At 30.2% G+C, this 9,736-nt stretch overlaps 1 protein-coding gene across 1 annotated transcript in view; it reads right to left on the bottom strand.

Moving 5' to 3' along the window:
- MMRN1 (multimerin 1) overlaps window positions 1–9,736 on the bottom strand; it is a 55,956-nt gene that overhangs the window by 41,798 nt on the left and 4,422 nt on the right. The window lies entirely within an intron of this gene.

The raw sequence follows: 9,736 nt of genomic DNA, 5'->3' as shown, positions 1-9,736 counted from the left end.
ACACATGAAAAGTATTAGCATCCATAAAAGACATACATATCAAATTTATACCAATTAAGATAAAGGCACAAAAAAATAGAATGGAAAAATGTACAAACTATTTGAACAAGCATTTTATATGAGGAAATACCAATGACCATGAAACACATAAAAAGAAAGTCAATTTTGTTAGTATCAAGAAAATACAAATTAAGATTACAACAGAATAATATTTTATACCTCGACATAAGCAAACTGAGATTTTGACAATCTCATTTGGTCAGAGGATATAGAGAATTAGAATCTCTTATATACTGTTCATGGAAATATACAATGGTATAACTACTTTAAAAAACAATTTGTTAATATCGTGTAAAAATAAACATTCATATACTCTCCACCCAGTGGTTACACTTCTAGATACATACTTTTGAGAAACTATTATACTTGTATACCAGGAATCATATCTGAATATTTATAGCAGCAAACATTATTCATAATTACCAAAATCTGAAAGTAACTCAAATGTCCATTTACCATAGAATGGGGAAATAAATTCTGAAATACTTACACAATGGATATTATTCACCAGTAAAAAAAGAATGAACTGTAATATTGTCTAATAGCCCAAATTTATCTTATAACAAACTTGTGATGCAAGCAAGTTAAAGAAACGCAGTATGATGCTTTTTTCTCATGTAAAGCTAAAAATAAAAGTTAACGATATATCGTTTAGTGATAAATATACATATGATAAAATTATATTTAATAATGCATCTATTTTGTATGTATCAAATATAGCACAATTTAAAAAATGATGAGGGTAACAAATAAATCCTGTCTCATAGAAAGATTCAGTTGACTTGCTGTTTTGATTCCTACATCTTATCATTTAAACTATATTGTATCTATAACTTTTTTCAAGACGGTTTCTAAAAAACTTGTTTATATCTATCCATGTATGCTAATTCTCTTTAACATATAAGATAGTATTGAAATATGATTCAACTACACTCCATGAAGCTGAGAAACTTTAAGAGCATCAGTCATTTGCCACAAAAGGTCATAATTAGACAAAAATTGCTTTTATTAGAGTACTTATTTTTAGATATTTTGGTGGAAGCTATCCAAAATAATAAAGACATTTAAAGATATTTCTTACTTCAAGAAAGTTTAAATTGAAAATATACATTAATGCTTCAAATAGAGTTGTAGGGAGTGGAGAGTTAAATATTAATTGTTGAATAAGTGCCAACACAGAAAACAGTAATTTTAAATGCATAAAAAATAAATTATTAAATTATATGAGAAAATAAATTAACACAAATGGGTGAAACCTAGTGGCTATAGAAGTCTGGAAATTTTTGTCTTGTGCTTGTAATATGTGATGTCAGTTACTATTCTAATACTTTCAAGGTAGACAGTAGAATATATAGATACAATTTAGGAAAAGAAGGAGCAGCCTCATTCCTAGTTGCTACACCTGTTACTTTATCATAAAATATCCTATACCAAATATCCTATAGAAAGTCTTCAATACTAGAGTTTGAATTAATGACTGGATTATATCTGGCTTTTTTTTTCCTCCTTACTTTGTTATTTCTATGATTTTTTTTACTATTGTGGTTATGCATCTTGTTACGTTTAATTTATATTCTTTTCTCTCATCTGTAACTGAGTTTTTTTCCCTCTCTGGGGATCAGAGATGATTTGCAAAACAGCATTAAAGCAAACATTACATAACTGTGAAATCAAACCACTACAAGTTCATATTGATGTATGAGATATATGCCTCTAAATCAATAGAATGTAAGAAAACTATTCTGCTTCTAAAAAAATAATAAAATAATGCAAAAATCAACTTTAATGTTAAAAGACAAAGAGGAAATGTACTTTTCCCTAGAGCAGAGCCACTGAAATTAGCAATCATCTGCTTTGTAATATTTAGGCTTCTTAGAACCAAAGATTCTTCTACAAGTCAAGCTGATTCAGTCACATACCCTTCTAAGGCAGATAAATTGAGCACCATATAGTTTATTGTGCAAGGTTTGAGATGTTTAATAATTCAGTTTTATAAGGATATGAAAAAACACTTTGGCATTTTGTTAAAGCATGGTGGTACTTGCAAAAATAGTGTGAAACAAAAAAACAGGCAAAAGCAAGAAATAAAAATAGAAAAGATTTGAAGTTAAGAGGAGTACATAAATGGAGATTTAAAAAAATTAATTAGATTCCTCATGCAAATCCACTGATTATCCTAATTACAGAGAATGACTAACTTCAATAGAAGCACAGTTAAACTGTCATACAGACATTTGCTGAATGACTACGGAGGGTGGAATAAGAGGCAGGAAAAAGATAAATTCCACTATCCCTACATATTCTTGGTTTTGGGAAAAACATGATAGATGATAGATGATAGATAGATATAGATGATGATAGATGATAGATATAGATGATAGAAATCTTTTAAAATTCTAAATAGTCAATTTTATGACTGAAACAGTTGAGTAGGCAAAAAGCAGATCATCAGATTGCTCATAGCCCAGCAATCTTTGATCCAATATAAATTGGTAGAACTATCCACAGCCAAAGAGCCCCTGGTGTGACTTATAATTAGGTTTATGCTATGATGAAGTAAGCTCATTAAGGGCTGTTAAAAATGTAAATATAATTTTAAAACCAAATAATCCACGAATATAAGTTTAAAAATAGGAAATTAAGCATGGTAAAATGGTGACAGGCAGTGTAAAGGCAGATGTAATGATCTCAGACAAGCATTTTGCTTAAATCTAAAAATCCTTTGTACCTTTCCAGTCTGATTATGGTAGATGGAAAGCAGTTACTTTGAAGTGTTTAGCTTTCCATGGGGTCGTAACCCTCCAAACAGCAGACTGCATTTGGGATTCTCTATAAGGGTAATAACACTGTTGCTTTTGCACAGCATGTATTGAATAAAGCTTGAATTGATTCTTTGGATTTTCCAAGTTAATAGGTAAAAGGCTTGTCCTAGGAAAAAACAGACATCTTTGGTTATTTATGAACATGAGCCTAGCTTGCAGAACATATAAAATAGAAGGTAGAAAAAGAATTCTATTTTGACTTATACAACTTGAAGTTTTGTGGATAATGAACTAAGAAAAGCATTATACATACACAATCTATTGTACTTTTGATTAAAACATTAGAAATCAAAAATACAATAGATTCTGTATAACACTTTAGAAATTTAGAAATCCAGTCTTCTAGGGAACTAGTGAAAAGACTAAATTTAAAAAAGAAAATCTTCTTAATTGGTCATTTGCCATTTGAAGTGTACCCTGACCAAACCATGGCCCAATCATATCCATTCTTATCTTGAACAGATAATAGACCGAAGCAATAAATAATTCATTTAAATAATGACCACAACAAATATTTTTCTTAAGAAATAAAAGACAACAATCTAATTTACATCATTCCTTAATATTAGTTCTTAGAACTCAGATTAATTGCTTGTCATCCTGTTGGTTAAAAAGCTGAATGTTTAAACTTTTATAATGATAATCTGTGACTTGAATTGACACAATAGCATGAAAATGCCAGGTCCTGAGAATATTCACCAGAAATCAAGGTAAGCCAGCAAAATTTCCCACCATAAATTAGCCAATAGTATGTAATTTTCTCTTGGAAGTTGGAGAAGATTTTGTGTTTAGGGAGACTTCATAGATGAAAGACTTCTATGACTTTGTTTCTTGTCATCCCCTTATTGAGATGAACTTAGAAATTCAAAGAGGAACATGAGGAAAATGAAATAAAATGAGGCAGACATGGCTACTTCTGAAAATTAACATATATTTTAGGAGATGATTTCTTGGTAACTTTCCTATCAAACTCCCACACTTCACCTGATGCCTTCCCATGTTTCTCTGACTTGGAAAGTGTAAGATTTGAAATAACCATTTCTTTACTTTGTATCTAAAGGTGACTACAAATGACAAATTACAAATCTAACAATACATATATGTGTTAATAAAGTTATAAGTGGTAAGGGAAAGGACTAAGTTTCCTGTGAAATTTAATTTAGAGAGAAAAGTATTAATCCTTCATAAGAGAATAATTCTTTCATGTTGTCACTAATTTATCTTATGAGGAACACTGTTGTCTTAATTATAAGACTATGATTGCATGGAAATATACCCCAACAAAAACCTACCTGAGCTAAGTGTAACCATTACTAATAGCAAAATTATAAAATTACAGTGTAGCACATCATTGGACAATAAACTCCTCAAGTACATAGCAATTAAATCTCCACTAAATTCAATGATGAGTGAGATAAACATATTCTAAATACATCAAAAATAGTCTTGTATTTTTAATGACAAGTCTTTACTTCTGTACATCCAACCTGCTTATTTCATTCTCACCTCTTTTATAAGTCTGACATATGTGCTCAATTCCTTTTCTATCTCTTTTTTTTTTTGTATAAATCAGTAAAAAGTAATTTGTTTTAAAGGCAAATACATTTTTAAAAGCAAGAGTATATCCTAACAACACCTAGTTTTGTTGATGTCAATAATTAGGGAGAAAAGCATTCAAATAAAGCCTCCTTTGGTTCAATATATCAATTACTATTTCTGGGGATAAATATGCTTCCTAAATTTGTAAAAAGAGAACGGATTTCAGATAACACCACTAGTCAGGGTAAATGTTTTCCCTAGAACACTACCCTATTAAGAGCATCATTAAAATATCATGGATAACAATAGCCAAAGGTGGGAACAGCTCAAGTACTTACTGACAGATGAATGGATTAAAAAAATGTGATGTACAGATCTCTATCTATCTATCTATCTATCTATCTATCTATCTATCTATCTATCTATGTAGCTGTCATTGATCTATCTATCATCATCTATCTTCTACCTATCTATCCATTCATCCATCTATCCATAATCATCTATCATCTATCTCTACAATGGAATATTATTCACCCTTAAAAAGGAATTCTGTCATATGCTACAATATGAATGGATGAACTTTGAGGACATTATGTTAAGTGAAATAAATCAGTCACAAAAAGGCAAATATTGTATGATTTTATTTATATGAGGTATCTAGAGCAGTCGAATTCATAGAATCAGAAAGTAGAATGGTGGTTGCCAGGCACTGGGGGGAGGGAGAAATGGGAAGTTATTATTTAACAAGTATAAAGTTTCAGTTTGGGAAGATGAAAAAGTTTTGAAAATAAATGGTAATGATGGCTGCATAACATTGTAAATGTATTTAATGCCACAGAACTGCACACTTAAAAATGGTTAAAATGGTTAATTTTATGTTATGTATATTTTACCACAATAAAAATAAATACATACACACTAAAAAAATTGTCATGGAAAGCTATAAATAATTTTTGCATGCCTCTTCTAAAATCAGAGGAAATTGAAGAAGAAAAAGAAAGAAAGAAATACAGAAAAAATGTAAAGATAGAAGGAACAAAATAGAGTAGAAAAGGGAAAATGAAGGAAAGGGAGGACAAAGAAAATGAGTTTTTCTCAATGCACTTTTCCTGTCTGAGAGTCAGATTTAGAAAATCATTTCTAATGATGGACTGCCTACTGAAGAAGATTTTTTCATTCTTTTCTTTTATTCTACACATGGGGGCAAATGAAGAGTATAGTCCTGTGTCTGGAGTTTTTCATTTGTTTATTTTTTCTATTGTCAAATTAAGCAGAAGAGGAGCAGTAGGGGTGGAGAAAACTGCATTGGCAAAACGAATTAATAAAGAAAAATTTCCTTGAATAGAGAAGCATGTACTGTAGTTGTTGACTTGATGCTGGAGCCGGACTGCTTGCTTTTAATTAGATCTTGACTCTACAACTTATTAGCCGTTAGTTTATTTGTTAAATGTTGCATCTTCATCTATATAATAGTGTGAAAATATTACGTACCTCACAGGATTGCTGTGAGACTAAATGAGTTAATAAATGTAAAACATTTGCTGCTGCTGATAATGATTAAATGATTCAGAGAGTTCAGTAGGATTCTTTTGTGGACTAGATATCTATATATCTCTTTCTATATTTATATCTCCCAATGTTTTTTGCCTCATATCCAAGTAGCAACATGGCTCTTTTTTTGCTTCTTTAATGACCTGATAAATTCATCTTAATGGTAATTGCTTACATATTCAGGTCAGTAATAATTTCCAGAAAACCATTACAGAAGACTATCATCATTTATGTTCAATTCATATAATGAATTTTAGCTTTCAGAAGAAATATATTCAAAATGCCTCTATAGTGTTAAGATGTTATGAACATAAATATTTCCCAAGTATTGTGAAATCTTTATTTTATAAGAATTTATATTTTTTCAATTAAACTCAAAAGGGAAGACCTTTATCAAATTATTAATTTGAGAGACGAGAAGTTACATATAGTTCACCAGTCATAAATGAGAAAATAGTCCAAAGAAAATATACACAATATGAAAGAAGAAAGTAGAAATTGGAAGTATGTAGATTTTGTTTAAAATTTTATTGATATGTAAATCGGACATGAATAAAAAACTAAGCTTTTTATATTTAGTTTTGGTTAATAGTTCAAAAGATAAGTTCAACTTCATACTAATCTCCTTAAGAAAATGACTATTCTCAAACAAAAATAATTCGTAGTTCATTTTTAGTGTACCTTGATATAGTTCATTCAAAATCGTACATAATATTTAAACAGAGGAAGTATTAGTCTTACAAAAGAATCATGTAAATAAATATTTGAAACAAATTTCAAAAAGCAATCATGCAAAGATTATATCGTAAGAAATTTCTTATATTTTAATTTTCTGGTTAATTTAAGTTTTAAGAAGAAATCCTTTTTGTATATCAACTTTTGCAATTAAAAGTCTCTTGTTAGGTACCATTAATTTGCTTTCCATAGTGGGCACAGTATGGTGAATGTAATTGAATTTTTGGTGATAAATGGCTGTACAGTGACTTAGAATCACAAATTATTATATATATACAATATTTTCAGCATAAAATTTTAGGAGAATGAGCTGAAGGTATCCACATCCAGGGATATACATGGAGTTTGCTTTTTGATCTCAATCTACTTTCTAAGCTTTAAAGAGGTACATTAAATTACGTATGTATAACATATACTTTTTAAAAGTAACAATTCTTAAAGTTACTTTAATATAATCTTTTTCATAAATTTGTTTTATTTTACCTAATTTTATTTATTCATTGTTCCTTTTCCCCAAACTGTGACTTCAACATATTCAGAGACAATGTAAACTGTCTCTATTCCAGTAGGTGTCAGGCTTTCCCAGTGTGCAGACTGCGAAGCCTCCAGAAAGAAAAGCTAACCGAGGCTGTGATACGTAATACAGTGGTTCCTGAAAACTGATTCTTAGCATTTCCTCCAAATAATACATTTTTAAGTAATATTTTCATATAAAAAAACAAAAAGTATAGAAATATAAAATTTTCTTATTTAATAACCTGGCCTATATAAGCACTCATTAAATTCTAGCATGTATAATATAATATGTATTTATATATTTAGCAGTAATTTACTGAGTAGAAATATCAAAGGACTATAATAAAAGGAACCGGCAAGAAAAAAAATTGAGATACCAAAATACACTTTATTTAGTATTAGTTTTCACTGGCAGTAATGCAGTAGGTGTATTTATTTCCCAAGGAAATAAAAAAAAATATACTCTTTAATGTACTGGTATGTTTCTCTTTAGAATTTTACAGCATGTGAGAATAATTCCCTTTAGGTGCTATTAAGCCTGACAATAACTTTGCAAACTATGCATGCTATAGCTTAAATATTTGTGTTCCTGCAAAATTCATATGTTGAAATCCAAATGCCAAATATGACAGTATTGAGAAGTGGAGGCTTTGGAGATGATTAGGTCATAAGGGCAGTGCCCTCATGATGAGATTAGTGCTGTTATAAAAGAAGCACTAGAGATATTCCTCACTTCTTCCACCACGTGAGAATACAATTTAAAATCTGGAACCCAGAAAAGAGCCCTTACCCAGCCATCGTGGCAACCGAACAGACTAAGACAAGAGATGAATTTTACTGATAAGATTTTTCATATCTAAAATCTACTTATAATTTGTAAAAACAGCAGAAAAAATGAATATTATAATAGATAGCAGAATTAATATAATGGTTAGCTTTTGTAATTTTAAAACATTAATTTTTAAAATGATATTTAAATTCTCTATTTACCAGTGGCCTAATAAAAGACTTGTAGAACTTATAATTTTAGACATTATATTGGAACTTATAATTCATTTAATTTAAGCCACTTATTTGTACATAAAGCAAGTTGTATGACTTATAGAAAAACAAGTAAAATTCTAAAAGCAATTAAGTTAATAAAGTCAGCAAATAAAATATTTATGTTGTTTTATATTCATCTTTTATTTCCCTTCTGACCCTTTTCATTAACATTTTACCATATTTCTGACCATTCTGTAAACAAAATAAAATAAAACAACAAAAACTTTGAAAACTCTCTGGGATAACCCTGATTTTTGCCCTCCCTCTCTCCTCCCTTTCATAAGCAAAATAAGCAAACAACTCTCCTCAATAGTGTGTCCATGTTTCTATATTTATTATGTTTCCCAAATTTAAATCTCTAGTCGATCACTGCTCTGATCTCCAAATTCATCCAGTAATCAGTCGTTCTATACAATTTTGTTGTCTTCTATGTGCTTGGCACTGTCGTAGGCAGTGGATAGAATAGTAAATAAGGCAGACAAGGTTTCTATTTTCTTGGGATGTGTATTCTATTGTGGAAAGACATAAAATACAAAACTATCTACTTAAATAGACCCAATAATACCAAATGAGTGCTAAGAAGAAAAAAATAAGAGTGATAAGATAAGGATGGCGACTTTACAGTGTGTAGTCAGAGAAGGTCTCTGAGCGGAGACATGAAAGCTGAAGTTTCATGAGGAAAAGTCCCTCATCTGAATACTAAAGGAAGAGCATTCTAGCAAGAGCAAACAGGAAGTTTCCTTGAGCTGCATATTAACCTGACATGTTCGGTAACCAGAAAGGGCAGTGTGGCTGGAAAAAATGAAGTGCAGTGAGCTTGGAGCAAGATGGAAGATGAGATCTTAAAGACAGTCAAGGGTCATGTTAAGCAAGATCTGTGGGCTCTGGTAAGGATTTAGGATCTTATTCCAAATGTAATGGAAAGCTACTCAATAATTTTGAGCATGTGAGCAAAATACCAAATTCCACAGATTTTACAACACACATCTCTGAAATCAAGAATACATTTTGAAATCCATGGTATCTTTCAATCAGTATTGGTCAGACAATAGTTATTGCCATTACCTTAGAAATACCTTAACCAATGTCATTTATATTTTTATTTAAGTATACGAACAAGTGATATATAATTTTTAAAAATCTCTAAGTCTGAGTGATAAATAAATCTAAGAAATAATGATGTCATACTTTTCTTTCTTTTTGGTATGTAGTATAATGTGTCAGAACAGATGAATTCCTTCATCCGATAAAATGTATTAATTTGATTTAAAGTTTAAACACCTTAAATTTACATGACGTTATATGTCAAATGTACTCAATAAAAAAGTTTAAAAGATCTCTTAAAAGAGAATATGGAGCATGGATTACAGGAGGCAAGAGTGGACGAGTGGACAAGTTAGGAGACTAGTGGCAGATAATGGTGTCCAGGAGCAGGATGGTGTGGTGAAGATGGAGAGAAACTGATGGAT

The sequence above is a fragment of the Pteropus alecto genome, unplaced genomic scaffold (genome assembly GCF_000325575.1).
Source record: "Pteropus alecto unplaced genomic scaffold, ASM32557v1 scaffold63, whole genome shotgun sequence".
NCBI lineage: Eukaryota > Metazoa > Chordata > Mammalia > Chiroptera > Pteropodidae > Pteropus > Pteropus alecto.
The sequence above is the reverse complement of the archived record's forward strand: the minus strand, read 5'-3'. Positions and strand labels throughout refer to the sequence as shown.